The following is a 19632-nucleotide window of genomic DNA, read 5'->3' as shown; positions in this document are numbered from 1 at the left end:
TTAAAGCAATGGAAACTAGTATACAGAAACAGTGTGGTCTAAAGGCAGACATGGAGCAGGTAATCAGGAGATATTACCTTTTCCTGTGCATGCTTACCTAGAAGAAGCAACACAGTACAGCCACCAAGCTTGTTATGGCTATGGTTTCTATATTCATAAGGCTACTCTTACAAGGAACGATGTCCAGTTGGATGAAATGTTTTTGATAGACTTGTCAAATACTCTGCCTCACTATTTTATAGTCATGTCAATAAGACATGTTGTATGTTAAAATACTATATTGGGGGATATAGTAAATGGATGGTACCAAAAAAGACACTCCAAGATAGAACACAACACATTCTCAATTATTTTACAAAGTTGGAGTGAAACAATGATATAGCTAATTCAAAAGGCATTTGTATTTGGCTTTGGGATTTGGGCACTTATTTTTGAAAATGGAGACGTTTGGGAACTATATAAAATTGCAATAATTAAATTAAACCATAACATAAAAAATAACAGGAAAAGAAATGGAAAGTTCTTCAAATTCCCTAAACTACTTCCTGCTAAAAGCTATTTCCATCCCAATATTCACTGTTGAAAGTAGACATAACAACATTTCTCATGAAAAACTAGCATTCTACAACAAAACTACAAACAAATCTCCCCTTCTCTAAGTGGCTGTATTTGTGCATTACTCCTTTCCCAGGTTGGGAAGAGTGTGTTGGAATGTTTCGATTCCAAAACTTCCAAGTGCAGAGCTTATTGCTTGGTGAGGAAAAGCAAATAAAACCCCGAGTCTCCTGACTTAATTTTAGATGCATATATATCTTCCAGTTTTAGAAAGTGTTATTACTTCAAGTCTAATTCTGGTTAAAGACAGTTTCTCTTTCATTCCTAGGATTGTAGTTTCATCAGAAAATTGGAACTCCTTTGTGCTTCTAAAGACTGCAGTGGCAGGGGCTCATTTAAATCACTCATTAATTGATCTGGTTCCACCTGTAAACTATGTGGCTTTAGGTAAGTCATTGCCCACTCTGGGCCTAAGTTTCCTCACTTGTGAACTAAGGAAATGGAATAGATATTTCTGAGGTCTCTTCCAGCTTTGATATTCTCTGGATTGAGTAGAATAAAAGATGGGGAGAGAGTTGCCTCAGACATGATCTGCCTCCTCAGAAGGCACATGCAAGATTAAAGCTTCCAGAAGAACAAGAAGATGTATGTGAAGTGGCTAGTCTCGCTACTATAGGAATCTTCATTTAGAGCTTCTTGCATTTTATTGTGGGCTATGCTTGAGTTTATGATGGTATTCATTTTTGTATATGATTTTGGTTATTATTTAAATGATACTGGTATTCCAACAATAATATACTTAGAACTAGACAACAGATTAGACAATCTAGACTTCTGTCAGTATTTGACTTGTTCATAGGCAAATTAATGAAATGAAAAAGTCAGCACCTGGATTAGTAATTATCATACAAATTTAATGCACTTGAATCCATGTCTATAGTAGAATATCAATCAGTCATATAAACTAAGAAAATCACTTAGCCTCTCTGAAGAACTTGTTTTTAATTTAGCTAATTAAATGTACAATATTTTCCAGGCATTATATTGGTTTATGTTAAAAACATATTTTTATTCTTTCTTTATTCATTTATATTATACATGATGGCAGAATGCAATTCATTTCATATTACACATATAGAGCACAATTTTTCAAGTCACTAATTGTACACAAAGCATTTTCACACCATTTGTGTCTTATACATGTACTTAGGATAATGACATCTGACTCATATTTTTAATATTTAATCCTTACGTTTGGAGACATTTGGGAACTACATAAAATTTATATGGTTCTTAAGAAGTGGGCATTACTATTCCCATTTTACAGGTGAGAATTCTGAAGCTGAGAGTAGTGACATTAACTGAGAATAGTAACATTCTCACCCTGGTGTTCTGACTGAGAATCCCAACCTCTTTCAAGCACATTTCTCCATCAGTAAACTATATCAAATCAAAAATATTTATTTCAATTATATGCAAGATAAGTCAGCTGCTAAATGCTATTAAGACTAATTTCTTGGCTGAAAGCATTGTCAAATGTGACACAAGTAAAGTGAAGGTAACTTTCAGGGTCATAACTAAGTAGGGAAAGGTTAGGGGATAGCTAGGAACAAGACAGGGAGGATAATTCTGGGCAATTGTCTCTGCCTTGGACCTGAATAGGGATGAGAAAGACTTAGAGAAAGGGAAGTAAAAAGCAACTTGACAACTGAGTTAAGAGCATGGGCTCTGGGAAGGAGAGCTCATTCCTTTACTCCTTTTTCTTCACTCAAATCAAGACTAGAGCTGAAGAGTGGATAAGTATCCCCAAAGTGTCCTTCATCATCAGTTTCTCAACTACTTTTACTGTTTATTACAGGTAGTTGGTGGCAGTGATGACGTCTTTAGTGGTATCTCCTGTCTACCTCTGTTCTAAGCACCAGATCTGCAGAATAAATCGCAATGTTTTTTATTCATTGGTATTTGAGTATAAAATTGAGCAAACTTTCATGAGAAGACCATAATCTCTAAAGGCCATTCTCAAGGAGACATTCAAAAAGTATTATGAGCAATGGCATTATTTTTATGTTTTCCATGGTGATCACTTTGAGGAACAATCCTCAATTGGATGAATAAATCCCATTTTAGGTTTGATCATCTTGTTTTGCTTATAAGTTAGCCTCATTATTTTCCAGTCACACCTGGTGTCTGTCTCTGATGTGACTGGGAGCAGGCTGGACAGGGGACTTCCCGTCTACTCTCCAGTGTGTCCTGGCTAGTGCACAGGTGTGTTATGGACTAAAATAAAGTTGGGAACTGGGTCGTTTGCAGGCTGAAAGCAGCTGGAGTCTTTGGAGCACAAGCTCCTACTGATTGTCTTGGGACTGCTCAGTAGAGGAATGAAAGCTTTTAATTATCAATAGTTGTGTTTCCCAACCAATAGAAATTCTTTTCCATTCAGAGTATTTTCCCCTTGAACAGATGCAGAATAAGAGGCCTTGGGCCTGGCATGTGGTATGGGATTTCTGTTTCCTATCAAGCACGATAACTTTACAGATTCTTTGTACAGCTAGAGTTTATTTACCATCAGATGGGTTTTTTGTCATGGCTGATTCTGTAGGAGAATATGATATTATTTTAAACTAAGTGACTTGCCTTTCTACAACTTAACAAGAAAATAAGCTGGGTCAAAAGCTTATATCAACTTGCTAATTTTTAAAGGGAAGGAAGTCAAACTTTAAATTTTCAATAACTATGTCATGCCTTGCCTGCCAACTTCCTGGGATCACTACACAGATCTATTTATCTAAAAGCATTTTGAATCCCAAGTGACTTAGGAGGCTGAGACAGGAGGATTGAGAGTTCAAAGCCAACCTCCACAATATCGAGTCACTAAGCAACTTAGTGAGACCCTGACTCTAAATAAAATACAAAATAGGACTGATGGTGTGGCTCAGTGGTTGAGTGCCCCTGAATTCAATCCCTGGTATCAAAAAAATAAAAATAAAAATAAAAATGCAAAATGTTCCATGTAGATCCAACACACAATTACTTGACTATGAAGAAAATTAAAATTGAGTTTGAAGTTTGTGATTAGATTAAAAGGAACATGGGGGAAAATAAAGCAAAAGGCTTTAGGTGAATATGCCACCCATGAAGATATGCTTTGCTTCGTATCTCCTGCACACAGCCATTTCTTGTTATCCAGGAAGTCCAGGAGTCAGGTAGCATCTGCTAGAACTCTCTCTGGAATAACGAATGCACAATTTGAATAGCTTCAACCCTAATAAAAAAAAAAAAACTTTCGGCAAGACCTGCAAAGTCAAAAAGTTACTGAAACTTGAGCCAACAAAGAGGCATATTAAAGTAAACAAATGCTTCTTTTAAGTGAGTTTCGTTAAGGCAGTTGCCAATTATTACAGTGGCACATTGTTTTCTCAATGACATAGTTCACACTGATGAGTCCAGGAGATGAATTCCATAACACTGATCTATGCAAGTCAGAGAGTGTAAATCTACAGAGGCAGAAAACCTCAAAATCTTCAAGAAATTTCAAGCAAATATAAATTATAGAAGAAGAGAACTGATGGGTCAAGTTAGCCAAGCCCATTCTTGCATAGTCTAGCAAAGTCATCCCTTCAGTTCACCATTCACCTTCAGATTCAATAACAGCATATGATGACGCTGAGAATTATTAAGCGGTTTACCCAGGGATAGATAAGTTAAACTAAGAATATATTCTTGTAGCTAAGCAACTGAGCCCCAGAGAACCACAGCAATTGACCACTCAGCCAATCCCAGGCTGAAGCCTGCCAAATTATGTCCAAATAAAGCGAATGCTAAACTGCACCAATCAGATGATGCTTTTTCCTTAAATTGCCTTACAAGAGAGCAGGGAGAAATAGATGTTGTAATTTAAAAGGTAATCAAAGGGGAGCAACAAAAAATGACTCTGACAGTTAGGATTTATTTTGAATCCATATCAGACTGAGTTTGAAAACAATACTGATACCCAGCTACAGCATCCCTCACTTAAATTTACATTCAAAGAACGAATCATCTTTAATGGCAGTTTTGTAAACCTTATGACACTGCTTTTTTCCCCCTTAGTAACTTACAAACTGAAGGAAGAAACTGAAAAAATAAATTGGTAAAAAGTAAGATGAACTCTTATACCATCTGCAAGTAGAGGCTTGTTGATTTCCTTAAAAAAGAGCCGAGAAATCACTCGAATGCATATTACATTCACTGCCTCATTTATTTGCCTATCATTTATTTATTTGTTTGTCTATTTCAGGCCCTCTGTCAGGCTATATGTATATCTGGCTGAGCTCCAAAACAAATGCTTTAAAATATAAATTAAGCACAAATGGTAAAAGTCACATATCTGAATAGTTAGAAATGTAATCCATAGAGAAAATTTCAAAAATATCCATGTTATTAATCTTTTTTGAAAATTATTATGCAAAAGGCAAATGATGAAAGGCCAAGCCATTTTATTCTCACTGTTAAACAAGAAGGAATAGCCAAGTTTCCTCTCAAAGTGCTAGGCACTTGTGTAGGACTTCTGAAGAAAGCTCAAAGGGGAAAAGTTTCCTGTCTTAAGTTTGCCATAAAGCAAAATAAAGCATTGAGTCCATTTGTTCCATTCCTCTCTGAGAAGTAAGGTGCATCTGCAAACAAAGCTCTCTAATACTTCAGTTCTGATTCCAGGTCTCCAGGCAACATACTGCTTTTTTTTAAAAAAATTATTTATTCTAATTTGTTATACATAACAAAAGAATGCATTTCAATTCATAGTACACATATACAGCACAATTTTTTCATGTCTCTGGTTGTTCACAAAGTATAGTCACACCATTTGTGTTTTCATACATGTACTTAGGGTAATGATGTCTATCTTATTCCACCATCTTTCCTACTCCCATGCCTCTTCCCTTCCCCTCCCATATTACTTTTAATATTGACAGTGAACAGAAATAAAGCTTCCCATCTTTATCTTATTCTCATTTTCTTTTTTCTCTTCATTTCCTCTCATTTTCTTATTACTACCCCTTTACTCTCACCTCCTCCCTTTTCCACATATATCATTAGGAAAAATGTTTTGGTATAATGAAATGCATAGTCTTGATTAAAATGGCAAATAAAAAGTAAGTTTATGTTAAGTCAGTTTTTGCACTGCTGTGACCAATATACCTGACAAGAATAATGTAGAGGAAGGAAAGTTTATTTGAGGCTTATGTTTGTTTTGGGAGGTTCAGTCTATGGTCAGCCAACTTCATAGCTCTGGTCCAGAGGTAAAGCTGAACAGCATGGCAGAAAGGCGAAGTGGAGGAAAGCTGCTCATGACATGGTGACCAGGAAGCAGAGAGAACAATCTGCTCACCAGGGACAAAATATATTCCCCAAAGGGACACACACCCTCCGTAACCTGCCTCCTCTAGCCATACCCTACCTACCTACAATTACCACCCAGTTAATCCATATCAATGAATTAATCCACTGATTAGATTACAACACTCATTATCTAATTGTTTCACCTATGAATGTTCTTGTATTATCTCACACATGAACTTGTAGGGGATACCACATGTCTAAACCATAACAAAGTTCTATTTTCCTCATGAACCCATCTATCTGCCCATAATAATCTCTTCCTCAGCATCAACTATTTTAATACATTTGAAACATTAATATATATGAGTCCCAACAAAAAACAGAGCAACTAGAAAAGGGAATTTATGATGCTAAGCCAGAAGAGATGGTCCAAATCATACTTCTTACCAATGTATGAGTGGCTTAATCATGTATTACTCCATGTTCTGGTATGTGAAATTCTTAAACTGCAAAGGGCTAGACAAGTGAAAGGGATTATTATCTTCCCTCTGTTCTTTTATTGAGGTAAGCTAATCAATATTACCAAGATACTAGGCAAGACTTATGTATCTCAATAATTCAAAAAACTATTTAAAAATTATATTAAGAAAAGTGCTCTGGAATGATATAACTAGAAAAAAATGCCTGTCTTCCTTTACTCTGAGAATTAAAGGTTTTAAAGACAAGAATGAGAATCTAAAAGTGAAGGTTTCTGGAATGCCTCTGCTCTTCCTCTTATTTCCTCAAGGCTGCATGTTTCATGCATACTTTGTATCACAAAGACTGTTTTATGAATTGGTGATGTTTTATGAGAAATGGTTTACTGCATAATCAAGCAGGGAGAGAACTGTCTCAAGGTTCACTTACAAGAAATTCAATTATGAATTGCTAAATGTGCTGCTCACACAGAGAGGACTAATATACATTTTTTTCTGTTACTTTTTGAAATATATCATTAGCCATAGCAGGTCAGCATTTCTTTGCCTGTCAAGGCCAACTCATGACTTTTCAGCATTCCATTAAGAAAATAAAATGACACTCTAAAAGACCCAGTGGTGCAGTGACCTATAATTGAGGACAAATTTCTTTGATTGAAATTCAGCAAACATGTATGAACCTTTACTACACATAAGACACTATGTTAGGGGGAATGAGGAAGAACAAATATGAATAATAGATACACAACTGTTGCCCTTAAAGAGCTGAAATTTCACTAGAGAGAAGAAAAGAGAGCCTCTGATTGTAAGAAACATACTGAGGAATATATTCATTCCTTAGTGTTGGTGTCCACAGACACTAAGAGGGAGGGACACTCACTATAAGCTGAGGGGCAAATAAAGCCAGACTTTTTTTACTTGTGGTTTAGTTTTATAGGAAATAATTCTAAATCATTTTTATATATCATATTTACATATAGGAACAAATAAAGCTAACAGGGAGAGAATTTAAGTTATTAAACATCTTTTTTAAAAGTTTAGTAATCCACTCATTATACTTCTAATGTCAGCTTAGATACAAGAAGCTGGACAAGAGCTTTGCTCCCATTCTGATGATAAGCAAATCCATATGATAGACAAAATTGTTTCTTGAACCTATCAGAGAAAATTCAAGACTCTCCGGGCAATCTGCAAGCATGAATTCTACAGAAACACAGGCATTTCCAAGGAGAGATGAATTGCCTACACTTACTGACCTGGGGCAGGGCATGGGAATAGGAAATGTGAAGCTTATCAGAGCTCAATTAAAAACTAAAGTTCAACAAATTGCAAAAGGTGGAGAGTATTAACCTCCTGGGAGACTCAGACACAAAGGAAGTTTTGCATTCATTTGTGGGCTCTTCTTCAATGTATCTCACTGGGAATGTATCAAAATGATTGGGTGCATGGGGGTTAACTGCTGGGAGGAAGGAGATGGGGCAGGAGATAAAGGAGACTTACTTGGTGGTTCAGGCCTGGAAGGTGAAGGGAGAATAACAGATATTCTGAAAAAGCTCTGCTCATATTCTTCTGCCTTATCTTCTCAAAGGTACAAATGTCCTCAGCTACAAGGAGATGGGGAGTATACTCTATTACTCTCAGGGCATAGCTGAAAACTCATTGCAACTGAGGAAAGAGTATAGAAAATACCCACTCCCACATCACTGAAGCAGGAAAACAATCCTGGATCTAGACCATTAGATTTCCTATCACCTGGAATGAAACAAGATGATCAGTGAGAAAATCCTGCCTCTGACACCCAGAAACAGAGTGCCTACCCAAAACTAAGGTTGAACCAGGGAAACAGGCTGAACTTCCTACACATTGCCTTCCCAGCTAAGCTAGTAAACACTGACTACTAAATATCAACAGTCTACTTTTGAGGAGGCAAGAATGGGCAGAAAGATCTTTTCTGAGGTGTCAGCTCACAAGAAAAGACTGAAGCTGAAGGTAGGAGAAGAACATTAAGAAACTCCCTCAGGTAAGCCAGGCATCACTTAAGAGCTGGTGATCTTTACAGGAATTTGACCTTAGTGTTATAATAAGGTAGCCTCATCAATGATAAAATCCAAACCTAGCTAAACTCCTCATGAAAGTGACTAAAACACTCCCTACTCATATTAAAGGCCTAGCTGAAAGAGAAGTGTACCCATTTTTAAGCATGAACACTACTTTGCTCAGCCTCCACTGTCCTTCATATGACTGTCTGGCTTTCAATTAAAAAAATGAGACAAAGAAGCAAGAAAAGCAATCCTCTATCAAGAAACAAATCAACACAATCAGTCTCAGAGATGATTCGGATATTGGGATTATCAGATAGGAAATTTTAAACAACTACAATTAGCATATAAAAGGCTTCAGTGACAGTGGTGGACAAAAGCAGGAACAAATTGATTAAAAAATCATTAAATTGGATTAAAAAAAACAAACATAAAACCTCTAGAGACATTTATTCAAACTCACATCATAGTCAAAATTCTGAAAACCAAAGAGAGAAGAAATCTTAAAGGCACCAGATGGAGTGGGGAGATTGTATTACATAACAATAAAGGTAATGTTAGATTTATCAGAAACCCTGAAAACCAGAAGACAAGGTATGAAAAGGGAATTGTTAGCCTCAAATTCTACATGCAAAGCATCTTTCAAAATATATGGTTGCACAACAAAGTGCCTGTACTTAAGGCCACTAAACAGTACTCTTAAAAATTATTAAAATTGAAATTTAGGTTATGACTATTTTACTATAATAAAAATTATCTTTAAAATTATGAAGGAGAGCACCTACATTGGTTCCATAGTTTAGCTCTTGTGAATTGAGCTGCTATAAACATTGGTGTGGCTGAATCATTGTAATATGATGATTTTAAGTCCTTTGGGTATAAACCAAGAAGTGGGATAGCTAGGTCAAATGGTGGTTTCATTCCAACTCTTCTAAGGAATCTCCATACTGCTTTACATAATGGTTGTACCAATTTGCATTCCCACCAGCAATGTATGAGTGTACCTTTTCCTGCACATCCTCACCAACACTTATTGTTGTTTGTGTTCTTCTTGATAATTGCCATTCTAACTGGGAGTAGATGAAATCATAGAGTAGTTTTGATTTGCATTTCTCTAATTGCTAAAGATGGTGAACATTTTTTCATATATTTGTTCATCAATTGTATTTCTTCTTCTGGCATTCACCAGTAAATGGATGGAACTGCAGAATATCATGCTAAGTGAAATAATCCAATCCCAAAAAACCAAAAGCCAAATGTTCTCTCTGATATGTAGATGCTATTTCACAGTGGGCCAGGGGCTAGGGAATAATAGAGTAACTTTAGATTAGGTAGAGGGGAGTGAAGGGAGTGGGGTATAAGGGTAAGAAGGATAGTAGAATGAATCAGACATTATTATCCTATGTACATATATAATTATAAGACAAGTATGATTCTACATGATGTACAACCAGAAGAATGAGAAATTATACTCCATTTTATATGATGTATCAAAGTGCATTCTACTGTCATGTAAAACTAATTAAAACAAACAAATTTTTTTTAAAAAAATATGAAAGCAAAAGAAAGACTTTTTTCAGCTATTTTTTCAAGTATTGAGACCTCAAAACTTTAAATTCTGCTGCTTTGGGGCCCAATAGTCTGGAATAGAGTAATAAGTGCTGGCAATTAGCAGCTAGAAAAAACAAACAAAAAACCTGAGGCATAATTATTAAGCTTTGGTTCCTTGGCAACTTTATAGATCTGTGTTATGTTTGGCAACTAGCTGCATTCTTATATTTGGTGCTTGGCTTCCATAGACTTAAAGCCACATATTTCATTAATAAATCAATAAGAAGTTAAAGTATATTTAGAGAAGAAACAGTGGTCCATATTAATAACTGAAAGCTGGAGATTCAAAGCTGCTGAAAAATCCTCATTGCAATTCTACAGAAGGATCCCTAACTCAGTGTTACTAGTAAATTTGAGTTGGTATTGCAGATTATTTCTGAGTGGAATGATTCCCAAGAAATCTATGTTCATAATAAAGTGCCTATATATAAAAATCAACTAGCAGAGGGGACTTTGCAGGAAGAAGTCAGTGTAGAGGCCACACAGATCCCAACTTACCAACAGGTTGTTTTTTGAAATTCTGTTTCAAAGTCAATTATTCACTATGCATAATTCATTTCACCATGGGAAGCATGCTACAAAACAGAGATCAGCAGTATGATTTACAAGCCTACCACCTGTTTGGGTTTTATTTGTTTGTTTGTTTAATCCACAAGCTAAGAATGGTTTGTACATTTTTAAGTAGCTGAAAATTGTATAAATGATTAATATTTCATGTTACATGAAAATAACTTGGAATTTAATTTTTAGTGCCCACTGATAAAATCACATTGAATTACATCCGTGCTTATTTGTGTATTGTCTATGGTTGCTTTCACATATAACAACAGAAGTGAGGAGCTTCAACAGAGACCATAGGGCTCACAAAGCCTAAACACATATATTTACATTCTATCTGACCCTTTACTTTAAAAGTTTGTTGATCTTGATGGTTAATTTTATGTGTCAATTTGACTGGGCTAAGGGATGCTCAGATAGCTGGTAAAACATTATTTCTGGGTGTGTCTATGAGGGTATTTCTGGAACAGATTAGCATATGAATCAGTAGACTAAATAAAGATCTGTTCTCACCAATGTCAGAGGATATCATATAGTCTTTTGAGGACCCAGATAGAACAAAAAGCAAAGGCAGAGTAAATTTTCTCTTTTCTTGAAGTGGGACAACTTTATATTCATGCCCTTGGACTCTGGAGCTCCTGGCTCCCCAGCTTTAGAGCTCCAGAACTTATACCATCTGTCCTCACCCATTCCAGGTTCTCAGGCTTTCAGAATCAGACTAGGGGTTAACTATGGGCTTCCATAGTTCTCAGCCTTTGGAGTCAAACTGAATTGTACCATTAGTTTTCCCAGGTTTCCAACTTACAGACAGTGTATCATGGGACTTCTCAGTCTCTATAACCATGCGAGACAATTCCCATAAGAAATTTTTCTCCCTCTATAGTAGAGAACTCTAAAATACTCGTTCTCATAATAAAGGATTATTACATTCCCTGGTTAATGGACAAAAGCCTATAACATTTAAAATGTAACTGTGCTGTGGTGTTAATAGAATCCCAAGTTTGTGCTCTGAGTTCTTTGGAGAACTTTGGCAGCACTTCTAGTTGAGGAAGCTCTGAATATCAGACCAAATCCTTCCAAGGATTCACTTATGCTATTCAATCAATTTGAAATACCCTCCCTCTACATTAAAATAATAAAAAAACTAACATTTATAATCTTAAAAAATTTGAAGACTGAGATCCATAAAAGTAAAATAACTTATTATAGTTACACTTCTAAGAAGTGCTAGCATTAGGATATAAATACTGGCAACCTAGCCCATTTCAGACATTTTGCTTTTAGACACTAAGCACAAGGACATACAGATGGTTTCCAACTTACTATGGTTTGACTTTTTTGAATGAATACACATACAGTAGAAAACATTGTTTATATTTTGAATTTTTATCTTTTCCTAGGTAGCAACTTGTGGTACAATACTCTTTTATGGTGCTGGGTGAGTGCAGCTCTATCAGCTATACAATCATGAAGTTAAACATTGATATGTTACAGCGTACTATGTTGTGGTATGTTTTGGATATGGGGAGTCAATAAATTACATAAGATATTCACTACTGTATTTTAAAACAGGCTTTTCATTAAATGATTCTGTCCAACTGAAAATAATGGAAGCATTCTGTTTATGGTAGGCTAGACTAAGCTATGATGTTCAATAGGCTAGGTGAATTAGATGCATTTTCAAAGTAGGATACATTGAGCTTACAGTGAGCTTATTGGGATATAAATGAAGAAGCATCTGCAACCCCTTTTCAACTTATGAAAGTAATTTCAACTTTTAAGACTCAATTCAAATGCCTACATTCTGATGAAAGTCTTTCCCCAGATTTCTTAGACCCACAAATTCAAAATAACTGCATTAATTATGTTACCAGCCCTCTGTGTACCTACAAAAGCACTCTGCTCATTTTACTCTGTATTCTAATTTGCTTGTCTGATCACCCCACCCCAGGCAGATACACAAATAAAATGTAGATTTCAAGCTCTTTGAGGGCAGGAAGCATATGGTTCACTCTTCATACATAATACGTTCTTGATAAATGTATTCTGATGAGTGGATAAATTAGAGGCAGCTGGCTCCTGATACTAAATGAAACATTGTAAGGGAAACAATTCCTCAGCTGACAACGACACTAACACGTTCTTATTGTGAAAGATAGCTGGATTTTATTTGCTGTACAGAGTTAAACATAATCAAGGTAATCTTTCCTGACCCTCTCAACCAAATGAAACAAGCCTTACTTATAGCCAAATAGGGAGCTTGAAAAGTTCTTTTATTCACACAAGATCTAGCCAGGGAAACAGAAGCTTCAGCTTTCATATTTCTTTGAGAATAAGCCAGCATTTATTTTATTCACTGAATATTTTATTTTATGAAATCCTACATGGAAATCCAACTTACAAAATAGATGAAACCATCCCTTTTGAAGGGGACTATAGAATTCTTTCATCTTTAAGAGACCCCTAGTTCTATCATAGGACTTCTAGGACACAGAGCACAGCAAAGCCTTGAAAACAATATTGAAATAAATGATAACTCATCCATTATTATTACTTACTATGTCATCAGTTATCTCTGTAGTAAGATAGGGCCTTAGCAGCATTCAACCCCTGCCTGTTGACATAACATAAAAGATAAAATTTGATAGCTATGAGGTCAAGAAAGGATCTAGTGGAATCTGGGATAAAACAGACATAATAGGGCAGCCACCCCAGAGTGTCACTGGACAGTCAAAAGATAATGATCATAGGCACTGTCAAGAAGAGATACAGAATGAAGGATTCAGAGGGCAGCAGGCTGACCTTATATCACCACTGGAAAGGAATGTGGTAATTTTTAGTTATTACTGCAAGATGTTTTATGATTCAAATAACACCTGGAGGGAGTAGATCTTTGAAACATAGGCTTTCCAGTGTTTGCAGGAATAGAGAATTGTCCATTATAATATGAAGGTGGAAAATACATGTTCAAACTGAAAAAAAAATGTGTTCTTAATTTTATATTGGTTCAAGAAATACTCCATAACAGGAATATTAGCTGGGTTTAAGCCAAGACTTAGACAGACCACCATTGTGTGTAACTTGGTGACTTCTTCAGTACCCTGGCTCTTACATGCATACCATAAGCCCAGGCCCACAGTATAAGTCCAAGAATAGAGGAAGAGGGAGAAAATAGGAGAGAATTAAATGGTTTTATGTATGATCTTCACATTGGTAGCAACTGGAGGTCTCACACATTTCATTTCAAATTTCAATTACCAGAAAATTTTAAAAAAAATTCTACTTTTGATTCAAAAAGTCTGATTTGAAGTCCTGGCACTTAATTGTACTTACTAGGTCTATGTCCAGTTATTTAACTTTTATGCTATGTACAGTAGAATTAGGACACAGAGCACAGCAAATAATAACTTGTTATAAAAGTTTTAATAATAACTTCTTTAATAATAACTTGTTATTAAAATAGTATGATAAATTCTAAATATTTAGCTCTTTAAAGTTACTATCAATCATCAGTTATTCTCTTCTCTGCCTAAGGGAGAGTGATTGTGGAAGGTTATACTAGAGTTCAGCAAACAGAGAAGAATCCCTATGGAAAATTTTTAAATAAAACATTGGAATTATTCAATGAAGTCCCTAAAGAATAGAGTAAGGAAGAGACCACTGTCAAGAAGATCTGACTAGGATTCTTGGGACCAGCATAAAAACAATGCTATTTGTAAGTGAAAAGGAAATTCTTGATTCCTTTAGAAACACAACATGTGACATTAGTTTAAAAGAGACAGTAAAGAAGAAATTTTGGTTGACCAGAGTTACCCAAATACCACAGACAATGAGACTCAAGCCTTGGAAGAAATATGAAAAAGAAAATTGCAAAGCAGTTAATAGGATATAGGAAATTCCAATACACCAAATCATTGATATTACTTCTGATAGATCTTGTCAGTAATTCTGTGGCAGAGAATAGAAGTAGACCTGGCAAAAAACAAAATCAACAAAACACACGTGCATGTGTGTGTGCATGTCCTAATTTAGGAACATTTGCCCTGTAACTATTAACATACATATAGCTGCTGCTTTGCTGTTTCTTGGCTCTTCTACTCACCCTATTCAACACCAGAGAATAGAGGAAACCTACAGCCAGCCTCCATTTCTTCTGTAGCCTCCTGTTTCAAGTTTAGAAGGGGCTTAGCTCAGAAGTGCTCAAGCCTACAATTAGTAGGATAGTTTAGCCACCCTGTGGGTTAAGTAATCCTTGAATGGCTGGCCTAAAAACTCTCGCGCTTACCAAACTTACACCAGGTATAAGGAGACCTTTCTAATGGAAAAGCATATTATATTTAAGCTCTCAAATGATGATAACTAGATTTTTAAAAAAATCTCTTAAGAAAATGCACAAGAAGAAAGCTGCTATAAACTCAAAAGTTTTGAATGAATTTTATTTTTAGTCATTATAATAGAAATAAATACACTTGAAATTTGACATATTACAAAATATGTGCATATATTAATATATATTATACATACTATATAAAAAAATAAAATTTGCCCAGTCTATAGGTAAGAATTTTTATGTAAGGGGATTCAAAGACCTCCTCTAGTTCTGAGGGCTCCAGAAACCTGTAGTCCACATTGAAACTATTGATTTATAACATTAATCTCACATAAAAAATGTACTGGGTTCTAACTGATCAACCAAATAATAAATTAATAATGATAATAGCTAAACATTGGACTAAAGTAGTGCTTCTCAACATTTTAAAAATTATTTCCACCCCCACCACTGACCCAAGAAGCCCTTTGGACATTTATTTTTCTTAATCATCCTCCCTTATCCATAAATTTTAATACCATATATATACTACAAATATCTTTTATACTGTTTATACCATAGCCCTTTGGAGGGCTACAGATCACTGTAATAACTAAGCCTTTTCACATACACACTCCCACAATTTCTAAACAACTTGAGGGCTATATTGCTTTCATTGGAATTTTATATTCATTATTTTATTTAACATTTACACTATAATGACTTTTGTTTTGCCCATTTAATAGATAAACACACCTAGTTGAGAAAGTCTGCTATAATTTCTTTAGATGAGTGTCCCCTAATGGTCCATGTTTAAAGGTTTGGTCCCCAGGGTGGCACTACTGGAAGATGCTGTAGACCTTTAGGAGGCAGGGTCTCATGAGAGGCTTTCAGTATGTGGGGGCATGCCCTTGAAGAGGATTTTGAGATCCCAGTCTCTTCTTCTTTTTTCTACTTCTTGGCTCATAAGGTAAGCAGTATCCTCTGACATGCACTCCTCATTATTGCTATCAGGCACTCTTACCAAAGACCTAAAGCAATGGGGCCACCAGATCTTGGACTGAAACATGCAGAACCATGATAATAAACCTTTTCTCTTTATACCTAATTGCCTCAGGTATTTTGGTGTAGTAATATGAAGGTGACTAATATAAAAAGGCTAAACAAATTTTTTCAGTATGTCAGATCCACCAATACTACACAAGGACTATAGAAACACTACACATGTTAAATTCTCCCATGCCAGCCAATAGGATATGCACAAATACAAGTTGCCCTTAAAGAATGACAGTATGAAAGCCATGAGTTCTGATTTAGGAGAATCTGCTATATGTAGTGCTGGGTTTTCTCTCTGATACTCATTATTTGATTAGGCCTGGAAAGTCTTTGTGGGCTTATCAGTAAAAGAGTTTTTCAACATTTGTGAATAAATGTGAATTATTTAACTTCACATTTTAAAATGTTTTAAAGTCTTCAGCCTGAGGTAGTAGCATACATCTGTAATCCCAGTAGCTCAGGAGATTTAGGCAGGAGGATCCCGAGTTCAAAGCCGGCCTCAGCAAAAATAAGGCACTAAGCAACTCAGTGAGACCCTGTCTCTAAATAAAATACAAAACAGGGCTGGGGATATAGCTCAGAGGTCGAGTGCCCCTGAGTTCAATCCCAGGTAGTGCCCCTCCCCACTCCCCACAAAAAATCTTTTAAAGTTTTTATTTCTTAGTAGTCCAAATAATTTAAAGATATATGTGATCCTCAGACCATGTACTTCTTTAACTCCTTAGAGGCTGTATAAGAACAGGTTTTACTCTTGGGTAATTTTAGCAGGTAGCAATGATATTTAATTGTTAAATAATTTAAATTTTTGTACAGTGTTTTTATCAATGTCACAAGAGATAGATGCATGAAACATTAACACTAAAAAACTGTTCAAGAAATAATCTCAACTAAAACACAATAATCATATCCCTAATTAGAGAACTAAGAATTGAATTACAATTGTGAATCTTTTCTTTTCAACCAGAAATAATTAAAGTGATGATAAAAATAAAATAAAATTATAGATTTTAAAAATAGGAGGTAAATGGAAATGATTCGTAAAATATTTCCAAATTTCCAAGTCTCTAAGTGTACTTTAAAAGAAAATGTGAGGGCTGGGTATGTGGCTCAAGTGGTAGAGTGCTCGCCTGGCATGTGCAGGGAGCTGGGTTCGATCCTCAGCACCATATAAAAATAAAATAAAGATGTTGTGACAACCGAAAACTAAAAAATAAATATTAAAAAACAATTCTCTCTCTCTCTCTCTCTCTCTCTCTCTCTAGAAAAAAAAAAGAAAAAGAAAATGTGAGTCTTTTGAATCCAGCCAGTATGGAATAATAAGGACCAGATTCAAAATATGAAATAATTATTTTCAAAACAGTGTACATTAGGCAAGAAAAGAACAGTGACCTCTGAAAAATGAGAGCCAAATAAGGCAAGTACTATAATTTCTCAGTATTCTGCCTTAAAACAGTTCATGGGTCATGGTACAAGGCAGGAGCAAGAGGGATTCTGATAGACTTCTTGACTTGAGAATATGGAGATGAGAGTCTGGGGAGAACAAGGGACCCACTTCAGAGTACTAGGAAAGGAAGAGCTACACAGAAAAGAACACTGTATATCTGCAGAAGGTCCTCAAATATTCAGAATACAGATCAACATATGGGTATTAAAAAAAACTACCTGAGAGCAGGGAAAGAACCATCCAAAAGTGCTAAGGGGAACAGTGCCTGATGCTCGTCAACACTGAAGATAAAGCTTATTCACACCAGCTATAACAGGGAAATTCACACCTCACAAGGCATTAGATAGAATACTCAGAAAGTCTTGCCTCCATTATAGAGAACATCAGGATTAGACTTAACATTCTAGAACTGCCTAACAAATCATGAAAGCAAAGCATGAAAGGATCACATCAACTCTAAATAACTCAATTATCCCTAAACAAAACTCAAAATGAGGTATGAGAATGCAAAAATACACCTCTTGACAGATAAAATTCATAATGTTTGGCATTCAATCAAAATTAGTCAGTATGTAAAGAGACAGAAAAACATGACCCAAAATAAAGAAAAATAGTTCAAAACAATCCAGAATTAACAGATGTTAGAATTAGCAAAGAAGAACATCAAAGCAATTACTGTAATTGTATTCTATGTATTCAAAAATTAAGTAGAAACATGAAGGATTTTTTAAAAGACAAATTGAATTTCTAGAGATAAAATCTACAATGTGGGAGATGAAAAACACAGTGGGTGGGATTAACAACTGGTTAGACAATGCACAGAATGATTTTAAACTCTAACAGCAGTATGGTCTTGTTACAAAGACAACTACATCAATGGGACAGCATTGAATCCGGAAATATATGCACATATATGGAAAAATGACTTTGACAAAGGTGGCATGATCATCTAGTATTCAGAAGGATGAAAAAGAGGCCAGAGAAACCTTTTGGGGGCGATAGACATATTCCCTATTTTTATTATAGTGATAGTTTTATGAATGTATGCACATATCCAAAGTTATCAATTGGACACATTAGATATTTATGTTTATCTTATGTTAATTAATGTAACTCAATAAGATTGTTTTCAAAAAAGACAAATGTGAATAAATAGCACTTAAGGTGGGTAAAAAGAATACATAAACAATTTTAGCAGAAAACTTTGTTGATGGGTAAGATACTATAAATGCACTATTTCTTTCCTTAGAGGCACTTTGAGAATAGTATTAGAAATTTGTTAAGTAACAAGGGTTCGTTTTGTATGTGTTTTTCTAATAAAGGCAATCAAAATAAATTTGAAAAATCAGATTAATAATGTTCATAAGTGATATTGCCTTATTTTAAAAAGTATGACTATGCAAAAAAAGGATAATAAATAAGAATAATTTCTTTTCTTTAGCTTTATTGAGGGATACTAAGCTTTCAGGATGATATTTGTTTTTACTTTCTGTAAAAAAATAGATTCCATATTTTAAATTGTCATTACTGCTTTTTTAAAAAATTTCTAATTGGCTTCTATTCTAGAAAATGAGCCAAAAGGAGTTATTTCTAAGAGATATTTCAGAAAACTAAAGGATCAGCAGACCTCACCCTGTTTTAATTGGATTTATGCATAAATTGAATTAAAACTTAACTAGAATTTTAATTTGAAATGCACAAAGGGAATAAATTTGGAACATATCATCCATTATATCTGTTATTTATGCCACATTTTAATTTATTGTTAGTAGAAGGTCAAAGTTTTATAAAAATAATTACATAAAAGAGAAGTATCATATTTCTCGTGACTAAAGTGATATTATAGATCATTCTTAGTAAACAACCACGCAATAAGTACAAAGGCACATGACTTCTAATCAGAAATCAGTATTATATGTTGAATGTCAACAAAAAGAGCTCTGAATACTAGTGGGTGTTTACTGAGTACTAACTAGTTATTAGCAATAACTGATATGTTTGAAAACTTACTATAGTATGGGTCCCATCATCAACATTTTGTACCTATTTTATCATTTAATCCCTTAACAAAGCAAAGAGATAGGTATTACTAATCTCCTTATTTTACAAATGAGTTATATGAAGCTTGAAGAACCTTACAACTAGTAAAACGCCAAGGTAAGACATAAACTCAGACAGGCTTTATTAATGTTAAGTATAGATGAGGGTGTGTGTGTGTGTGTGTGTGTGTGTGTGTATGTGTGTGTGTGTGTGTGTGTGTCAATCACA

General features: G+C 35.0%; 1 protein-coding gene across 1 annotated transcript in view; it reads right to left on the bottom strand.

Moving 5' to 3' along the window:
• Positions 1-19632, bottom strand: part of Hpse2 (heparanase 2 (inactive)) — a 629942-nt gene that overhangs the window by 300079 nt on the left and 310231 nt on the right. The window lies entirely within an intron of this gene.

The sequence above is a fragment of the Ictidomys tridecemlineatus genome, chromosome 1 (genome assembly GCF_052094955.1).
Source record: "Ictidomys tridecemlineatus isolate mIctTri1 chromosome 1, mIctTri1.hap1, whole genome shotgun sequence".
Lineage (NCBI taxonomy): Eukaryota > Metazoa > Chordata > Mammalia > Rodentia > Sciuridae > Ictidomys > Ictidomys tridecemlineatus.
Note: the sequence above shows the minus strand (reverse complement) of the source record. Positions and strands in the feature narration are given on the sequence as shown.